The following is a 21467-nucleotide window of genomic DNA, read 5'->3' as shown; positions in this document are numbered from 1 at the left end:
GACCCCAATCTTATGGCAGATATTGGCTCAGTCTTGAAGTATGATACCATAGGAGTTGCTAATTGTCAAAGCAATTGTGATGGATTTAGTTGCCTGTAATAATTTATGAATTAATTATTAACGTTCTGTGTTGACCTGTCATGTTTACTGTATGCATCTATTGAGTTAATTCAATAGCAGGACTATCAGGAAATGCACCCAGGGAGGGGGGAGATGGATCCAGATATACACTTCTCAGCAAACATTTGAGGGACAACATAAGAGCTATTTGCTCTGGTACTACCCCTATCTGGGCTTGCCAGACAAGTTTCCCCAGGAATGAATCAGTCCCAGTGAAGGAGGAATCAAAAGACAAGGGAGGTTTAAAGAGACACACTCTCTCTCAAGGTGACACAGGTTTTTGAGACTGAGAACCCAAAGCCGCCTTTGTGGAAGTCTGGAGGAAGTTAGATCTACCAGGTCCCCACCAGTAGAATGGTTAGACTTTAGGAAAGATACATGTGTGTGTAGATCTTTGGTTGGTTTAAGATCCTTTTCTCTGGAATGCTTTGCTCCTATGGCTAAATAAACAATACTTTTGTTTTAAGAAGGCTGTTCTGGGTCATTGTAATCCATTAGTCACAGCCTGCGAAAAGGAAGATCCGCAGGTGCTGATCACAGTCAAACTCATGGGATAAGCATGGTTGATCCACAAGGTACCATAGCCCAGGGCTCGGTCTAGGAGTGGGAGGTTTGTGTGATTCCATGAGGCCTGAGGGGTTGCTCTCAGAGAGAGGGGTCAGAGGTGCAGCTAGCACTGCATCTCTATTAGCAATCCTGACAGAAGTGGACTCACTTTCCAGAACTGGTAGTTGGCAGAAATGGTGACATCCTTTCCAATAGCATCGATGTCTGATGGAGTGCTACCAATCAAATGTACTATGGTATGAAGAAATCACATTGAACATGAACATAGGAATTGCCATAACGGATCAGACTGGAGGTCTGTCTAGTTCAGTATCCTGTTTTCAAAAGTGGCCAGTACCAGATGTTTCAGAAGTATAAGACCCATGCTGTTGGCAGATATGGGACAATTCCCCCCCCCTTGCCCCTCCCCCTCAGAGCTCTCATCCTGGTCTCTAATAGTTAAAGATTGGTTTATATTCCAAAGTATAAGATTTAATCACTTCCAACAATTTTATTGTCATTTATTATGATTACAGCTGACCAGAAATTGGACTTCCAAATCCATGAGAAATACTGCACTTTCAACAAAATCAAAGTTTCACACAGAACAGGAGTTCTGAAGTTTTGTTTAAAAAAGCGAAAAAGACATTTTGATTTTACCTTTTTCAAAATGTTTCTGATGCTCCCTGAACTTCCCAGGGCACCAGCAGCCCACTAAGAGGGGAGCTGGTCAGCTCAGGGATCCTGGTAGCTTGGAAGCCAAGACTGCTGGGAAGCCAAGATCCTGGAAGTCCTGTAAGCACCTTTTGGGGGATGCCAAAGAACCTGGAAGCCTGAGCTTCCTGGCAGCCAGTCTGGTGAGTGACAGAGGACCAGGGGAGCCCCAGAGCTGGGAATGATTTTTACAACATAAAATCAAAATTTTCAAGCAAAATTGAAATATTCCTGTGGAAAAATTTGATTTTGTGGAAAGTGAATTTTCCTTAGGAAAAAAAATTCAAATGGAGAATTCCCAGCAAACTCTAATTATGATAACTCTGACTATTCTTGATATCCATATAAATATCCAGTCTCTCTTTAATTCTGCTATATTTTTGGCTGTAGTATCCTATAGCCATGAGTTCCACTGTCTAATTACATGTTGTATGAAAAAGTATTTCCTTTTATCAGTTTTTTGAATTTCCCACCTTTTAATTTCAATGAATGTCTTTCTGTTCTCATGTTATGAGACAGAGGACAGAAATTCCTGATGCACTTTTTTTTTTGACCTTTCATTATTTTATATACATTTATCATGTCCCCTCTTCTTCATTTCCTTTCTAAAGTATAGATTCCCAGTCTTTTCCTTCTCTCTTCACATGGGAGTTTTTCCAGGCCTTTGATCATTCTCATTGTCCTTCTCTGAGCCCCCTCCAGTTCTGCAATATCCTTTTTGAGATGGGATGATCAGTACTACACGCACTATTTCTCATGCATCTTAGCATCCTGTTAGCTTTTTTTGACCACAGCTGCTCATTGAGACATCTGCAGTGATGCCCAGGTCCCTTTCTTGGCTTGATATAATTAACATAGAACCCTGTGAAGTGTATGAGTAGTTTAAACGTTCTGCTCCAATGTGCAGTACTTTGCATTTATGAACATTGTATTTCATTTGCCATTTTGGTGCCCATTCACCTTGCTTGGTTAGGTCTCACTGAAGTTCCTCACAGTCTTCTCTGATCCTGACTTTGTTTTTAACAATGTTGTTGTAGCCATCTTGTTCCCAGGATAAGATGGGTGAGGTAATATCTTTTATTGGACCAACTTATATTGGTGACAGGGACAAGCTTTCGAACTTACACAGAACTCTTCGTCACCTGAAAGCTCAAAAGTCTGTCTCTTTCCCCAACAGAGGTTGATCCAATAAAAGATATTACCTAACCCATCTTGTCTCTCTAAATAACTTTGATATCTATAATTTTTTCTACCTCACTATTTGTGCCCCACCCCCTTTCCAGATCATAAATAAATATTAACAAATACAATGCATAGTTCTGAACCTTAAGGCACCCTGCTGCTGATCTTTTGTTGTAATGAAAATCTACTATTTATTCATACTCTTTGCTCTCTGTTTCCTAGCTAGTTTTTGATCCATGACAATACTTTCACTCTCACCTCATTACTACTTAGCTTTTTTAGTAACTTCAAAGTATAGGACTTTGTTAGACACCTTTGGATGTCTAAATAAATGGCATATGTCAACTAATTAGACTCACAGACTAATAAATTTTAAGGCCAGATGGGACCATCATGATCATCTAATCTGACCTCCAGCACCTCACAGGCCACAGAACCTCATGAACCCACTCCTGTAATAGGCCCTTCAAATTACAGAGGTCTCCTTCATCCACTCCTTTGACGTGTTCAAAGACTTCAAAGAGATTAGTGAGATGTGATTTTCCTTTGTGGAGTTCATGCTGGTTAGATCCTATAAGATCATGATCTTCCAGGTGTTTTGTTATTCTGTTATACTTACAGAGTCAACCAATTGGCTGGATACAGATGTAAAGCTATGAGTCTATAATTCCCTGGGCTTTTTAAAATTATGTGTACAACATTTCCAATCTCCCAGTCCTCTGGAACAGTATATATTTTTAATTAGAAATTACAATTTTTTGTTAGCAGTTCATCTACTTCATACTTCAGCTCCTTCAGAATTCTTGGATGTATACTCTGGTGAGTTATTGCATTTTAAATAATTATTTTCCCAGCCCATCTTTCTCTGCTACCTCAATCTGTAAAAATGCCTCATTTTTGTTACCAGGCCTAGGGTAGGAATCTCCTCAACATCCTCAGTGGTGAAGACTAATGCAAAGAAATTATTTAACTTCTCATCCACATCCTTATCTTCTTAATTTCTCCCTTTAGCCCATGGTGACCCAGCAGACCCATTGATTCTTTTTCAGGCTTCCTGCTTGAGATACTTAAAAAATCTCTTATTGTTTGTTTTTACATCGTTAGCTATTTGCTTTTCAGACTTCATTTTGGCCCACTAGGAGTAGTGTAATGTGTAAACCCCGTCCTGCCACAGCTGCCTACAGGTTAAGAAACTAAGTACATACCACCTTAGCTGCAGCTAATTGATGGACCATCAACAGCTGGGATAAGAGTCTCCCTCTCAGGCAGAAAGGAGGCTTTCAAGGGGCCTTTGCATCAGCTACAAATTGGCAGTAAGTGGCACAAAGCAGTGGAAGGAGGAGTTCTGTGAATGAGACCTGGATGAAGGTAGGAAGTGGCCTAGGGAAACATCAATGAACCTAAGGAAGCAGACTTTGGCTGCTTAATACAGGGCTTGTGCACTAGATCCCAGAACAGAGAGAAGATGTGGGTTGTCCCATGTCTTCTCTCTCAAAGGGATGTAAAAGCCACCCTGATGTGAGAGTCAAGGATTCCTGAGACTAGGGTTGGACCGAAGACCTGGTATATGGTCATTGGACTCTTTATTTATATGATGAGCCATTCTTTGTGTCTCATTGTTCTGAGCCTGTTCCTGCTCCAGCTATGGCCAGTTGACAAACTGTCCTAACAATGTATTGGCTACTTCTCTGCCCAGGAAGCGATGGGCATTTATGTTACAGGATGTATCAAATAACCTCTCCCAGACTCAATTCCTAGCTCCATCTAAACAGGCACCCATTGCCAATCTCAGTTCAAACTCTGGATCCCTACTGAGCTCTTCCTCCACAGCATTCAAGCCCCTTACAAACATCTGCCTCATCGCTGGTCTCACACAATAAAAAGCTAGGTGCCTCTTGCATAGTCCTGGCCTTTGGCCCCAACAGGCCATGCTTACAGCCTGTGGTCACATGATCCCCTATTGAATTACAATTCCCAGAGTGCCTAGTCTGTTGCAGCAACATACACGGACAGTGCCTGCTCCGGCTCCCACTGAAGTCAATGGCAAAAACCTTTAATTGCTTGCCGTCAAAAGGAGCAGGGTTGGGCCCAAAACTAATCACAAAAAAACCCCTCTATCAAATGTAATTATTTGCTTGATCATAACCTATTTTCTTCAAATAGAACCACTATATGAGGAAACTGAGCTGTAAGTTTGAAGGGGCAACCATTTTTGAACTAGCAGGGCAAAAAATATTAGACGAGTCAAAATTTCAAATCAGAGTAATAATTTAATGAGTTCTAGCTAAAACTGTTTTATGAGTTTTCTTCAAACTTTACAAAATGGTTTTCCTTTGCCCTCAGAGTAAATGGATGATTTTAAAATTGAAAGTTATAGGGGAGCTACAATAGAAACATATCAAACTGGCTGTGCCCTTGAACTATCATACAGTTTGTCCACAATGACTTGTATAAAAATGAAATATATTTTTATGTACCAAATTTGCCGTATAAACTGGGCTTCTGTTTGTTAAGGTTTATTAATTCAATTTTTCAGGGTTTATTTTTTCACCAATTTGAGTTTTTTATAAAGTTTTAAAAATCAGGGTTTTCAGGGCTCTCTCTGTATAAACTGTAATGATTAATCATTCTATATTATATACTTTACTCATTGCAGTTGTGATAAATGAATGTGGGGGGAGGTGGGATCTCCCTTTTATGGACTCAGCCAGCCAGTTAGCTATAAAATCTCTTAGTAGGTGTTCTCTACTTACTTTACCTGTAAAGGCTTAAAAGTCAATGTGATGCATAGGTAAAAGGAATTGAGTGGGCACCTGGTCAAAAAAGCCAATGGGAAGGCTAGAACTTTTTAAAATTGAAACAAGACTCCCCTTTTTGTTTCTGTCTGTCTGTCTTGTTCTTGGAGAGAAGCAAAGACGGGGCTGGAACTGTGCTGTAAGAAGCTTGGGGCTAGGTATGAAAAATCATCTGCATCATACCTAGAAACTACTCACTTGAAACCCCCAGATATATAAGTAAATTGGGAAATGTCTAGGATGATGCAATTAGGTTTATTACCCTACAGCTTGTGGACTCCTCTGTGCTAACCCCAAATGCTTTTGTTTTACTTGTAACCTTTAAGCTGGACCTCAAAAAGGTTATTCTCAATGCTTAATTCTTGTAAGTGGGTTTTTAAAATCTAGCAATAGCCTGAGTTTTCAAATGTATTTTCTTTCTTTTTGTTTTTGATAAAACTTACCTTTTTAAAAAAAACGGATTGGATTTTCTGTCCTAAAAGGTTTGTGCACATGTTGTTTAATTAGCTGGTGAGAATAGCTGATTTCCTTTATTTTCTTTCTCAGTTCTTCCCTGGAGGGGGCGTGAAAGGGCTTGAAGGTACCCCATAGGAAGGAATTCCCAAGTGCGCCTTCCTGGGTTCTCAAAGGGGTTTTAGAACTTGGGTGGTGGCAGCATCTACCCATCCAAGGTCAGAAAAAAGCTGTAACCTTGGAAGTTTAATACAAGCCTGGAGTGGCCAGTATCAATTTTTAGAATCCTTGTGGACCCCCACCTGCACTCAAAGTGCCAGAGTGGGGAATCAGGCTAGACAACAGTAGTATATGCTGTCATGAGTAATGTATTTCTAATGTCCCCTAGTGTGCTTTAATATAGTACTTTTCAAACAGCACTTTGTTAAAGCACACTAGAGAACCTTTAGTGTGCACCAGCAGGGTCTACACGGACTACTTAATGCCCAACACATTAGTGTGCTTTAGAAATCACACCCCAGTAGTCTGCATTGCTTTTGTTCTGTCTAAGGAAGCCCTTAGACACAAGTAACCATTTCCAATGTTTGTTGGATGAATGCCAATTTCATTTTATTTTTGGTATTGATTTGTTTTAATCTGTTTATCAGTTAAAAATAAAATTAAAAAACAGAAGCTCTATTTATAAGCTCCTGTAGTAGGACAACATAATTAACATTACATTGAAACTAAATCTGGCAGAGTAATTTAGCTGATTGGTCAGTGTTGCCTTATTAGCATGACATAGTCAAGTTTGAGCCTGATTCTCCTATCACACCAGTTTGACACCTCTGTTAACTATTGATTTGAATTGTTACTCCAGAATTACACAAGTATAAGTGAGAGGAGAATCAGGCTTGAACGATTTAACAGCGGATGTTAGAAAAAGTAGTTTGATGTGAACAGATGTCAGTGTTTGTTCAGCTGAGAAGCACCAGTTTTGTTTTAGTCTATATGTTTTGATTAGTTTTCACCTCAACTTGCCAGAGAAAGTATGTGAAGTTGCTCCTGCTATCATGTTTTTTAAGACAATACAGCTTAAATTTTGTTTGTAGTAAAAACTGTTCATAGTTCTATACAAAAAATATCATGGGTAGTTAAAGCTCCAGAAAAAACATACCAGTAGGGGGTGTGGGTACACAACTAAAGATTATTCTACATCAGTGATTCTCAACCTTTCCAGACCACTGTACCCCTTTTAGGAGTCTGATTTGTCTTGCATACCCCAAGTTTAACCTCACTTAAACTCGGGCTTTGGCTTTAGCCCTGCACAGCGGGGCTCAGGCTTTGGCTTTCTGCCGTGGGCCACAGCGAGTCGAACACTGGGCCTAGCAACCCCATTAAAATTAACTCACCCATAGTTTAAGAACTGCTGATATAGTATGTAGAAGAGTATAGATAAGTCACTGTCTGAGTTGAGAACCACTGCTATAAGCAACCTGGCCAAAGAGCTGAGTCATGAGAAGAGGTAAATCACCACAATTTTGGTGGGGCTGTTGACAGGGGCTTCTGGAGCCCCAGAGGCTGCTGTACCATTCCAGGCCATAAGGGGGTACACTGGCTGGCAAGTGACCCCTCCACAGTTAGGTTTCCAAATTCTGAATTAAAAAAAAAAATGTACTGGCTGTGAGCCTTTTAAAATGCCACCACTAACCCTGATAGAAGGCAGGAATCTAATCTGTCTGATCCTTTGTATTGCACTCAGTGTGGCATCAAGTCCCTTACAAGGAACTAAAAGGGATTTGGTTCACTCTCTTTTTTTATTCCATCCCAAGACTAAAAGGTGTGTGGTGGGGTATATATCCCATCCTGGCTTTAAAAGGGTTAATGTGGGCCTCAGGTGCCAGTTAATACCCTTGCTTCACCTGAAGAGTGGGCCAAGCCCCATTAAAGATCAGTCCCAGCTGGGAGAGGAGCTTGATGGTAACTATGAAGGCAGGAAGTCTGGAGCAGCAGGGATTGCAGGGATAAATTTGCAGCTACTCTCTGGGACTAGAGTGGAGAGGCTGGGAGGATCAAGCCTTGGGGAAAGTAGACCCTGCACTCCTCTTCTGAGTAGCTAAATCTGGCAAGAGGCACACAGAGCTGTCACTGGGGTGGAACAAGCTCCAGTGGTGAGCCCTAATAGGGCTGGATCTGGACTTCCAGGGAGAGATCTCTGGGAGGCATTCACCTGAGGAATAGAGCGGGATGAAAGGTTAAACTGGAGGAGGGCAGAAGCACATTTGAGATTTTGTTAGGGGATTGCAGGGGAGAGCCCTGTGAGTCCTGGCCCTGAGAAAAGGGTGAACTTGGAAAGGTTGTGGGAGGAGCCTGCTGACAGACTTAGTAGAAAGGAGTCCAGGGAGGTGGCAGCGAAAAGTCTGGAAGAGTGAATGTTGACTGCCTGTCTTAGGATCTCTGGATGTGTAGATGGTGGGCCTGGGTTCCCTTACTAATCCCATGAAGCCCCTGAGAAGGCGCTAAGGAAGACTGAGAGCCTGAGGAGAAGGGTGTATGAACCACTGGGCCCAGAACTGAGGGCAGAGGGATGGACATATTGGACATTTTGTTTTTGCTGGACCTTCTATTAGGGGTAGGACTGGAACATGAGCCAGCTAGAGCTGAGTCACAAAAAGAGGTGGACGCTGCAGGAGTGGAGTGCCTTTCAAATTCAAGAATGCATTTTCTGTCAACACTGCACTATACGACCAGGGAGCTTGCTCTGTTTTTCAGGGAAAATGTAAACCTTTCCAGAAAAGTGCAGTTCCTGTTAGTTTCTTTGCTATGTGTCTTCTTCCTCGTGAAAAGCATTTTTTGTTTGTTTGTTTGTTTGCTAAATGGGCAATACATTAATAGATGTTCCAGTCCAGGTCCCATGCTCTCTGCAAGCACCATCACTGACCCTTCCTCCAACCACCTGGGTTATGGAAGAGCTGTACTTGCTTCCCTTGGAGTTTGCAAGGGAGCCCTTGTTAATATATGGCAGCAAATCCCTAACTGTAAAGGAACAGAATCTTTCCAAATGGGCTAACAGCTGTGAAAACAAAGATCGCACTCACACGTACAAACATGGAAATGAAACACAGCACTTGTATTCACAGGCATTTACCAGCTGGTAGCATAACTAGCAATCTCGGAGCAACGTCCCACATTCCACTAAAAGAACTTGTAATGAAAACATTGACGGCTCCACCTACCAGAGCAAAAACACACTAGGCCAAACTCATTCCTGGTGTCATTCCACTGACTTCTATAAAGTGACAGGGATGAATTTGGCCCAGTGTGCCACAGTCTCAGGTGGTATTATTAAATTTCCCCATAAGGTTATCTGTTGGTTATACAGTACAGAATATATTTTGGTCTCAGCCAGCTACTCACTTGCTGAATATTGGGAAAGGAAAGCTCTCCCAGATGGTATTGCTTGGTTTCAAAGGATATGGGACATATTAATTATGGACAAATTAAAAGATGATGAGAAAACAGAGATGACCCATTTTTATGAGTTGGCTGCAATTCTTAGTTTATGAACAAAATGACACCACAAAAATAACCAGGGGACCTGATGAATATAAATATTTTATTGTATTATGATATCTGTTTACTTTGGATGAAAATCTCTTGCTTCTGCCACATTTGCTGTCGTATTACTTTGCTCTAACACCAAACTGTTTACACTCAAATCATGGTCTGTGACTTCTCTGTCTTGATTACATTTGTTTTTAAAAAGTTAACCCTCCTGTCCCACCCTACTATCAATCTGTGGAAGGGTCGTAAGATACTTGACAAAAGAAGCTGAAGTAACAAGCTGCAAGAGGTAGGATAGGAACTAATCCATCAAACTGAAGCATTTCTGTATTTTCCCTCCATCCCTGATAGCTCTTCCTCAGCTTCACAGTTGAATTCTGCCTCACTAGAGAACCAGGGAGACAACACCTGCTGCTTGCTTGGTGACACAATCTTGACTTGCCAGCTCATTGTGAAATCTTCTAAGTCAGCAGAAAAGGCTAAAATTAAGAATAAATATAGAAAGCAACGTTTGTCCTTGTAGAGTTCTGTGGTTATAGTTGTCACAGGCAATGTTTGCTCTCCTCTGCCCATGGGGCTAAAACCCAGAGACCTCCCACTTCACAGCTGAATTCTGGAGCCCTGAATTGGGGGTGGGGGGGGGAGGGAAGGGAGAATGTGGAGGGCTCCTGGAAATAACCTTTGAGAATTTAAGATTTGAGTAGTTCTGTTGAGTAAGGTGGTAGAATGTTACCTATGGAAAACAATCAACACTTCCCCTCCTGGCCCTCAACTTCTTCTGAGGTGGAGTCAGTGGTCCTTGTGCAGAGCACCCTTCCAGCCTGAGAAGAACAGGAAGCTCACCAATAACAGCAGAGAACTCTCCTGAAACTATGGATTCTATGGGCAACAAAGCTATGGAAGGTCAATCTCCGGTGAAGTTAAATTCAGGGGTTTCCAACTCCCTGAACTATCCCAGATCTTGCCTGGCTAAATCAATCATTTTTGTCATTCCAATCCAGACAAGAGTCTGTTATCCAATAAAGAAGACTCATAAAAAAAACCTATTCAATGAAACCCTAAGTATTTCCTCTTGCACTGTTTATACAGGTTAAAGAAATTTGCTTGCCACTTCTCCTAAACCAAACTTCCCTACAAATCAACAGCCAAGGCTCTGGCTCCACCCTCTTCTGTCTTAACTTTCTTCCTCTGAAAAAGAGGGAACTGGTGAGACTCTTCTGAGTCTAAACCTGTGATTCAATGCCCCGTCTAGCCAGGAAGGTGTTTTGGAGAATTGGAATTTCTTACTCATGAATGTTTTCTTTGTAATGCAGTTGGAGAGCCCACACTAAAGCATGATTTCTAAAGATCTCCTGCTATTCTTTTGTGGAAAAAGCAAGAGATCCCTTCCTGTCAGTCCTTCTATTTTTGAGATCTTGGAGTTAACATGTAGTTCCCCAGATCCAAATAATTTTTTTTTCTAAATCTGCTCAGAAACTATACAGGCTCCCTTGGATCTTTCTGACAAATTATCATATCCCCTAAGGCGGATTCAGCTGTTGTTGGTTTCCTTGGAACAGGAATCTCCCCATGGATTCTCTGAGGGACACATTAATCAGGAAAGCGGAAAGAGTATCTGCAAATTTTCAGTTTAGGAGCTACAGTTTTTCCTCTACTGCCTCTTCTTCCTTTTGTCCAAAACTACTACCTGCTTATTGTGTGAGAGTCAAGAAGACCAACTTTTGTCAGCCCCTAGAGTGCACACTTAGTAGACCTTTCACTGTTTTAAGAATATGTGTGGGATTAGTAAACTACACATACAGATTACACAGATTTCATTTTGAAATTATGCAACAACAGTATGGAGTATATATTAATGTTATATATTGGTATCTATACAGCAAGAGGAGATATAGATTGCCAAAGCGAGGCATACATGCATGTTTATTAAATTGTTTTTAATGTCTAGTCTGTTCTTGCAGTGATCCTTAAAAGGGTTCCACAATAACTGAAAGTGAGTTTCGCTGTGTCAAGTAGGTTCCCTCCACAAGGCACCCCAGCCATAAAGAAGCATGATCCAATTAATACATGTTCACTAGAATGTAAAGAACCCCCTCCAACATGTATAAAATCACAGGACAATCAGATGAGTCACACAACACCCACTTTTTTTTTTGTGGTGCCTAAAATCTAACCTCTATTGTTGGACTACATGTTGCAATCAAAGACTAGCCAGGTCTATCATGTTGTTCCAAAGTTTCTGTTTTCAAAATGCACATAAATATACTTTTCCTGTCCCTACTGCTGACATTTCTAATGGCATACATAATATTTATACCTATTCACTTATTGTTATTATTCAGCTTGGTTTCTTAGTGCTGATTTAAGTCTGTGAAGTAACTGTTTTGAAATTCTCACTTCACCTGCTTATCATATTCAGCTGTATTTGTCTATCTGATGCATCTGGTAATTCAGTACTTCATGCATTAAAAACATAGCAGTTACCTCACTGGATCCAATCATCAGTCTATCTAATCTGGAGTGTTTGCCTAAAGCAGTGGCTCGTGCCTCATTGAGCATCCCATAGACGGACAGATGTATTGCACATCACAGTTATAGTATAGCCACAGATAATAATGTCTTGTTTAGAATGGATCTGTACACAAACTTGCACAAAATAACAAAAGCTGTAAACCAAAACAAATTTATTTCAGAGCCAGTCTGTGTGGACACCTTAATTTCAGAGTAAAAGTGGCTAAAATCAAATTAGCTTAATTTGGTTTTGTTACTGACTTTAGCTAAATTGATTGATTGATTGTAGCCATTAACTATTCATTATTAACTATTTGGAATGGAAGTTTACCCATAGCGTTATAAAATTAGATGCAAAAAATAGTGCTTTCCCCTTGGGTAACAGACCTCCATTATGTAACAGAGCCTTCTCTCCGGCTAGCATCTGAAACACTGAAATAAGTATCCTTGTCCATATTTGTAATGTGTGTGAAACACTAGGTGGCACTCTAAACAAGGGTGGGCTAGAGCCTCAAGCCAACTATAGACTAACTAGCTGTGAGATGCTTGTAGCAAAAATTCTCTTTCCTTACTTGAAAGACACACAAAATAGCCTGAACTGCAATTTCCTGTCCTTCCTATTGCTATGGTCCTGCACCTTGCAGGGTAACTGCAGCTGCTTGTTAAAGGGGAATGACACTTTCCAAAGAATGCATCTGAATTGACAGGTTTCAGAGTAGCAGCCATGTTAGTCTGTATTCGCAAAAAGAAAAGGAGTTCTTGTGGCACCTTAGAGACTAACAAATTTATTTGAGCCTAAGCTTTTGTGAGCTACAGCTCACTTCATCGGATGCATTCGGTGGAAAATACAGACTGTATTTTCCACCGAATGCATCCAATGAAGTGAGCTGTAGCTCACAAAAGCTATTCTCAAATAAATTTGTTAGTCTCTAAGGTGCCACAAGTACTCCTTTTCTTTTTGCATCTGTAGTGAGTATTTGTGCTGTAATTGTAATAAAATGCATTTGTTCTCTAGGGGAGAGGTGAAGAGTCGGGGAGCTCCTGAGCTCCTTTTTTAGTGCCCCAAGATCCTTAGTCTCTCCCTCCATTTGCCTTCTGTAATACGAGGAAAATACTTACTTCTCTGCCTTCCAGATTTTCTAAGGATAACTTAAAAATGATTGTCCTTTATCTTGTAAGGTCCTTAAGAAAGGGACCATGTCTTCCTCTTTATTTGTAAATGCAGATAGTGTTCAATGGATAGTGATGATGATGATGCATGAACAGTGATTATTGTTTTCCAGGAAAAAAGCAGAGGATTTTTGTACTTGAATAGTTGGATTCCCTGGGACATTTCTCTGCTTAATTATAATTTAAAATTGTCAAATTTTGGCATTTCTTTCCTCAATTCTACCCTCTCCTCCCCTGCCCCTGATTTGATTCCAGGATCTTGCTTGCTTTAGCTCTGAAGGAAAATTTAAATGCAACAAGTAGCAAAATGGAAGAATTTATTACTCAGCTGTACCTGACATGAAATAACAATACATAGAAATTAAATTTTGCTAAATGAACTGAAGTTGCTAGGTAACCAGTCACACACAATGTGCTGCCTACTCAACCGTGGTTACAAACAAAAACTTAATATGCAGCACAAATTACTGCTTTGCTTCTTTGTTACCATTAAATGGACGGTCTCTTGAAGCCACGCAATAAGGACTGGAGGCTAGTTTTCAGTCACCGTACAGAATACAAGTCCTTGCACTCTGATTGGCTGTTGCTCTGACAATTCAACATTCATATGTCCACAATAAACCTGGTGATCTGACCTTATCAACTTTAGCTCAATTATATGTCAGAAACATTTCACTATAAAAATGGCAGATGAAATTCAATGTTGATGAATGGAAAATAATGCACACTGGAAAACATAATCCCAACTACATATATAAATAATGGGGTCTAAATTATCACCCAAGAAAGAGATCTTGGAGTCATTGTGGCTAGTTCTCTGAAAACATCCACTCAACGTGCAGCAGCAATCAAAAAAGCAAACAATGTTGGGAATCATTAAGGAAGGGATAGATAATAAGACAGAAAATATCATATTGCCTCTATATAAATCCATGGTTGCCCAAACCTTGAATACTGTGTGCAGATAGGGCAACCCCATCTCAAAAAAGATATATTGGAAATGGAAAAAGTTCAGAAAAGGACAACAAAAATGCTTAGGGCTATGGAACGGCTGCCATACGAGGAGAGATTAAGAAGACTGGGACTTTTCAGCTTGGAAATTATAGGACTAAGTGGGGATATGATTGAGGTCTATAAAATCGTGACTGGTATGGAGAAAGTAAATAAGGAAGTGTTATTTACTCCTTCTCATAACACAAGAACTAAGGGACACTAAATGAAATTAATAGGCAGCAGGTTTAAAACAAACAAAAGGAAGTATTTTTTTACACAACGCACAGTCTGTCTGTGGAAGTCTTTGCTAGAGGATGTTGAGAAGACTATAACAGGGATCAAAAAAGAAAGGTCCATCAATGGCTATTAGCCAGGATGGGGAGGGATAGTGTCCCTAGTCTCTGTTTGCCAGAAGTTGGGAATGGGCGACAGGGGATGGATCACTTGATGATTACCTGTTCTGTTCATTCCCTCTGGGGCACCAGGCACTGGCTGCTGTCGGAAGACAGGCTACTGGGCTAGATGGACCTTTGGTCTGACCCAGTATGGCCACTCTTATGTTTCTTGTCAATTCAGGAACAAACATAGCTTAGCTATGAAATAGCCATTTCCAATAGCCAATATATCCATTTATGTCAGAAAGTTGTTGTTACCTCAACGTTATCAGATTAAATAGAACATACAGCTCTTGCATTTCTTCAAATCCTGAAGTTCTTACTGAGTCTGTGGCATTCTCCCTGAGTAAGGATGGCAGGATTTGGCCTACTAATAAACCAGTCTTGTAAAGCGTTAATGCCTCCTGGGAGGTGATAAGCACCTTGACTCCCATGAAGTCATGGGGAGGTGAGTGTGCTCACATCCTTCCAGGATGCACTTGGTACCTCAGTAGGGTTGCCAACTTTCTAATTGCACAAAACCAAACACCCCTGCCCCGCACCTTCTCTGAGGCCCCGCCCCTGCTCGCTCCATCCCCCCTTTCTTTTCCTCGCTCTCAGCCACCCTCACTCACTTTCACCAGGCTGGGGCCGGAGGTTGGGGTGTGGGAGGGGGCTGAGGGCTCTGGGCTGGGGGGGGTGCGGGCTCTGGGGTAGGGCCAGGGATGAGGGGTTTGGAGTGTAGGAGGGGGCTCTGAGCTGGGGCCAAAGGGTTTGGAGTGTGGGAGGGGGTGCGGGCTCCGGCTGGGGGTGTGGGGTGGAGCCAGGGATGAGGGGTTTGAAGTATGAGAGGGGACTCTGAGCAGGGGGTTGCAATGAGGGAGGGGTTCAGGGTTCCGGGTCCTGGTGATGCTTATCACAGCTCCCAAGAAGTGGCCACCAGATTCCTGCGGCCCCTAAGTGCATGGGCAGGCAGAGACACTCCGTGTGCTGCCCTTGTGCCCGCAGCTGCTGCCCCTGCAGCTCCCATTGGTTGTGGTTCCCGGCCAATGGGAACTGTGCAGCTGTCTCTGGGGATGAGGTACACACAGACCTCCCTGGCCGCCCATGTGCTTAGGGGCCTCAGGGACCTGGTGGCCACTTCTGGGATCCGCGTGGAGTCAGGGCAGGCAGGGTGCTGACCAGAGCTGTCGAAAACCGGACACCTAGCAACCCTACCCCTCAGATGATCCGGCCCTAAACATCAGTGGTAAAATCCTGGCTCCACTGAAATCACAGGCAAAATTCCTTTTTGATCTCAATGAGCTTAGGATTTTTATTTTGAGTCAGTCTCCCACACTGTGCCTTACATTTGGGCCTTGGCCGGTGGGGAAGCATGTTATGGGGCGCCATGGAGCAGGGAAGGCCCAGATTAAACATTACGATTTCTTTCTTCCTTTCTGTTGGTTTATGCTGAAATAAAATTTCTACCAGGTTAATTAATTTTCCCAAATTACACTGACCCCTTTTGGCTTTGCCTACAGCAGCAAACTTCAGAGTCATAAATCACTAACAACATAGCATCTCTGAGTAGGCATAGGTGATATATTGATAAAAACGCCTGCATGTTGTCTACACAACTGGAATATACCTGGTGGTAGCAAAAGTGGGAAATTTTAGGGAAAAAGGCAAGGCTCTGCTAGACAAGACCTCAGTGAAGTCATTGGGAGATTTGAGAGGACCAAAATCTGAAGTCTTGGCTCAATTAGAGGATATCACATTAAAAAATCATGGCTGTAAATACATCAGGTAATATTAAAATCAGGTTTGTTATACCTTTTTTATATTTCTATTGTCCAGAAGTTGATGATTTGGTCCATTAATTTCCAATTTAAGAAACCCATGGCAATTAATTTCCCTTGAATGGAATGTTATTGTTTAATAGCAAGCTGGTTGCTACATGAATCCTGAATCAATTCAGAACATAATTTATTACATAAAAATCTATTCTTTAATTTGTGTTTATCATGTCTTAGTCAACCATAAGCAGGTATTAGTTTTAATTTGTCAGCAACATGGTTTAAAAGTTTCTGATGATGGTAATATGAATAATAAACATATTTTGTGCTATTACAATACCCTGTATCCAAGGATCACAAAGAAATGTACAACCACTGGGCCTGAATCTACAGGCAAAATCCCCACTGAGTTCTCAAGTCAGTTAGGAAGCTGGTTTGAATGGTTAGGTTGCTGGCCTTGGACTTCGGAAAATAGGGTTCAATTTCCTGCTGCACTACAGATTTCCTGTGTGACTTTGGGTAAGTTACTTAGTCTCTCTGTGCCTAAGTTCCCTGCCCATAAAATGGGTATAACATAAAATGGGGGCAGCATTCCCCTACCTCACAAGGATGTTGTGAAAATAAATACTTGAGCACCACACAGTCTCTTATGTAAGTACAATAGATAGGTAGATGACTTTGGCAAATCAGTGAATTAACCCTCATAAAGGGAAGAATCCGGATTCCATTAAAATCACTGGATGAAATGCTGGCAAAAGACCATTATCTTTCCTATAAGATAGTTTGTTCTCTCCCATGTCAATGGATTTGTGTCCACTTATGCCAGTGATGAATTTAGCTTTACATGTTATTTTGTGAGCAACATAAAGTGCATAATAAAGAGCTTGATGGTTTAGATTTCACTGATTAGATTCTGAATCCACTTTTATCTTCATTGATGTTGCAACTGCATATGTCAGCTGTGAATGTGCCTCGTTTTGTACACAGTATAATTGACTTCTTCAGCATAGCAGCACAGAGAAAATGTAGGATAGAACTTGATAAAGTCCTGTCTGCTTCGGGAATATTCTGTCACTGTCTCCTGTTTGGCTTATGGAACAACCAAAATGTGTGCAGCACAGCTGCTGCTGCTAGTTCTATTTCTCTATAAACTCTCCTTAACTTAGCTGCTAGGGCCAGATTGTTGTGCGGGGGCCAGTTGCTTAGAGGTGCACACCCGAAGCAACCACAAAGTTCCCCTAGTTTGGTCTGGCAGCCAAAGGACACAGACTGTTAGCACTTTATTTAGATATGTGCCAGTGGTATAAGTGGGTATTTTGAAAGGAAACGGAGGAGGGATATATCTATCTATCTTCTATCTGGCCTGGAAGTCACAAACTTCTCTCTCATAAATACATAGTGGACAAAATCACCTTCTAAGATAAATCTAGGAAATGACACTCCTAGAAATGAAGCCACACATCCCGAAAAACCCCAGATGTACAAAAGGCAGCAGCCCAGGTCATTGTGAGCACATTATCCTTGGGCTCTGTTCTCTCTGCACTAGCTCCCAAATGACTACAGAGTACAATAAAAGTCTGTACCCTGATATTCAAGCCCTTCATGTGACTGGCTCAACCCATCTGAGAGATTGGTCCTCCTTCTGTGGTCATTGGCTCCTGAGACAGCTATATTTCAATAGAACAACAATACTGTCAACCAGCAGTCTGAGGTTTGTGAGCACAAGAGAATGAAAGATCACAGAAGCTAGACTTACACTACAGAGCTTGCTCTCTCAAGAGAAAAGAATGACAGTAGACTTTACCTCTTTCAGAACTAAATGCAAAACCCCTGATCTCTGACCTGGCTCTCCTTCAATAACATCTGTAGACACACATACCAAGCTATTTCTTATACAAGCTGGAAAGGAAGGAAGGAAGTGAGCTATAATTATTGTTGTTCTTATTTTTGAATGCTTGGAAAGTGCTCAGATAGTTCAGTGGTGGGGGCCATATAAGTATTTAGATAGACAGACCTAGGTTAATTGACTGAGGATTGTCCTGACAGGAAGTGACCTAGGAAGGAGGTGGGACCTGGGGCCTTCAAATTACGACAGCCTTTCTTTCTTAGTGTCAGAGGTAGGTGTGGCATGTGGAAGAAAACTACTCTAGGTAGACAACTGGTCTGCAGACATATTTACTTAGGGCAAGATTTTTGTTTTAATCAGGAAGATTTACTGGTTCAGGTGTAGTTAGTTTGTTATATTAGCTTTGTATTCACTGAAAAAAGTGAATGACCAGGAAAGCTAGAATAGATTTCTGTGGCTATTTTGGGTCTCCCTGGTACTGCAGCTGTAGTATCTCTTGGTGCCGAAGAAGAAGATTCCCAGCGTTGCTGTCAAATCTCATTTTCTTATTTAAAAATTATTTGTTTTCCTTAGCTGACATCAGTGGCTGCAAGTGCTTCAGAAATGGCCTTCTGACCATCACATTGTGGACTAGTCCTGATGAGCTTGTCCAGAGGCGGCTTCTTGGAATTTCGTACCTATTGTAAGGTGAGTTATTATTATGAAGGAGTAGAGTAATGATACTCGCTGGGAATGTTAAGAATTCCAGAGGAGGAAGGAAAACTATATGGTTTGTATGTTTGAGGAGGAAACGTTTCACTTTTCCACTTCAAACAGAAAGTATTGAAAAAAATCCATAACACTGACAGGTAGAAGATAATTTCATTTAATGATGTTTAAGTTAATGTATTTTTCCCCCCAGAGGTTGCATATGAAAATCAAATGTATAGGATTCTGTGATGCATGTGACATTTTTTGGGAAAAACGATTGAAAACTGTGTTCAAATGATCCATCTGGGATATCTAAAACTCTCCATAGAGATGCTTTCATCTAAAATATGTTGTTAGAAGAAATATATTGTTTCTGTGGATGAGCATAGTGTTGTTACCTTGCAGAAAAGGTATTGCAAGTGCAACTTACAAATGCATATGCAGGAGGAAACCACCCTTTTTAATATAAAAATTCCTGCATATTATTCTGCTAGGAAATCTGTGTCCCAATCCCTGACTTTTTGTGCTCCCTCTGAAGTCGATGAGATTCTTGGGTGCTCAGAAATGCCTGGTGTCCAGGCCAACTTCCATTTTTGTAGCTATATCCTACCTACAGAAATTCCACATGTAACTTTAGTTGAAAATGATGTTCTTTATTTCCTGTCCTAAACTGTTCTGTAGTATTGCTGTGTGGTGTTACAGTTGCTGTACTCTGCCCCAGAAGTGGTTGCATTTAATTGTTGGGAGAAATGGTTATAATCTATCCCTGGAATGTCTTACTGAGTACGGTACAACTTAATCAGCTAATGGTTGTACAGCCATTAAAAATCCACTAATGAAGATGACTACAAGAGTGCAATTACTATTGTTATTAAATTATCATTGTTGTTAACTTCTGGCTGGGAGAGTATGATTGGCACCAATTTTGGCCATCTTGTGAGTGGTCTTGAAGGAGTAATGAGGTGAAGTCAATTTTCTCCTATCTGAAGTCCAAGCTTACAACTTTCATTTCAAAGTTTGCACTAGCTTGAGTCATGGGACACATCACATATGTATGTGTTTATGTATTTGTTTTATTTATAAAATGCACCTATTTTAAAAATGTATACATTTTAATCCAGGTGGACCTACAATGTCAAATAAAGAATCCCATGGAGTGCAGTTGGACTGGAAGAGAACAAACAATTCAAAACTAGCATCCCTTTGGGTCAGTCATAAACTGCAAGTGAACAGAACTTCATTACATGGACTGATTGGATGAGTGATGGTATAATGATGCATGCAGGAGACTTACAATGCTGTGAAATTTCCTCCTTTAGTGTAAAAAAAACTCTTCCTGTAATGTCAATTTCATGAGTCTGTGTTCCACTGTAAATAATTTTCAGCAACAACAGTGAGGGGACATCATATTTTGTGAGATGCAGGTGATTTTTAGGACTAAAATGAATGACATCTCTTGAAAGAGGAAGCTTGAGAGTGATATAATAAAGTTAAAGCTCGTGATAGGTGAAACTGTATGCACAGGGGCAATACGGTAGGAAGTAAGTCTTAGGAACCCAGATATTTGCAAAATGTGTATCTTTGAAAGGGCCATTATTACTTCCTGGGTTGAAAACTTTATCCAGAGTCCTATATTCCTCCTTCTTTTGCCCATTTAAAAAGTTGCAAGGTGACTGTTTTACCCAATGTTTGTTTGAATGTATAGTGTTGTCGCCTAATTTAACCTTGAACAGCTGGAACAGTGTCTATTAGGGATCACGTTTAGCATGGGAGAATGTTCCATGTTGTTGTTAAGTATAGAATGAATTTGGTAGAAAAAGAAGGAAAAAGTCACGTGCTGCATGAAATTTCTTACGCTTTGGTAAATGCCCTCCAGTAAATTGAAAAGAATATTCAAAGCCAATTACTATGGATGTCAGTTAAAATATCCATTGTCTAGACAAGCTATCCTCAGTTCACTTCAGAGGGATCAACGCTTCTCAAGACTGTGTTCTAAATCCAGGTGCTTTACTGTAGGCCTTTTCTTGCTGTCATTTCTCAGACAAAACTTCCACTGGCCTCAGCAGCAATGGCTTCAGTGAGAGCTTTGCTTCAAGAAAGTCTGTGGGATTAGACCTCATATGGTACTTCTATCTCCCATAGGATGTACTAGTTAGTGTTAAAGCAGTTTTACTTATATTTCATTTTAATTGTACCTACATCTATTTTATTTTTAGCTAGTGGTTTATAGTATCCTTAATTAGCCATGGATATTGTTCTTTGCTTTGAGATTTCTCTCTTTCTTTCTTATTTCCAATGAATAAGATGTCTGAATTATAAAAGGTATTTCCCAATCTCCTGTTGAGAAATATGCCAGAGTATTAATATAAAAAAAAGGGGAAGAAATAAAGGACTTTTTATGTAAAAATACTTGTGTTCTGGCTCTTAGCATCTGTCTTCTGATTTATTGAGAGGGTAAAAGATATACATTCAGTATATAGATGACGTTCTGAGAGACACTGTGTCCAGAAGTGCTGAACAACAAGATGCTGATTCAAAGATGAATTATGTATACAGTTATATTTCTTTGGGATTGTTCCAAATAATGGTGGAACTAATTTTAACTGCTGCTGCATCATTCTGGACTAAAGAATACAAATATTCAAAAGTTTCTTGAACTGAGTTGTCTTTCCTTGGCATTAGCCAATATAAATCATTCTAAAATTCTCAAGTCAAAACATGCCTTCTCAATGCTATAATTTTAAAAGATAGA

The 21467-nt window shown here is 40.7% G+C and overlaps 1 long non-coding RNA gene across 1 annotated transcript; it reads left to right on the top strand.

Annotated features, from left to right (window-relative positions):
- Positions 1-2630: 2630 nt before the first annotated feature.
- Positions 2631-21117, top strand: LOC122459519. The gene is made up of 3 exons (XR_006280265.1): positions 2631-3930; positions 18599-18712; positions 19837-21117. It is a non-coding gene; the product is annotated as an uncharacterized LOC122459519 (long non-coding RNA).
- The last annotated feature ends 350 nt before the right edge of the window (positions 21118-21467 follow it).

This window comes from Dermochelys coriacea, chromosome 3, assembly GCF_009764565.3.
Source record: "Dermochelys coriacea isolate rDerCor1 chromosome 3, rDerCor1.pri.v4, whole genome shotgun sequence".
Classification (NCBI taxonomy): domain Eukaryota; kingdom Metazoa; phylum Chordata; order Testudines; family Dermochelyidae; genus Dermochelys; species Dermochelys coriacea.
This window is presented reverse-complemented; position numbering and strand designations above follow the sequence as displayed.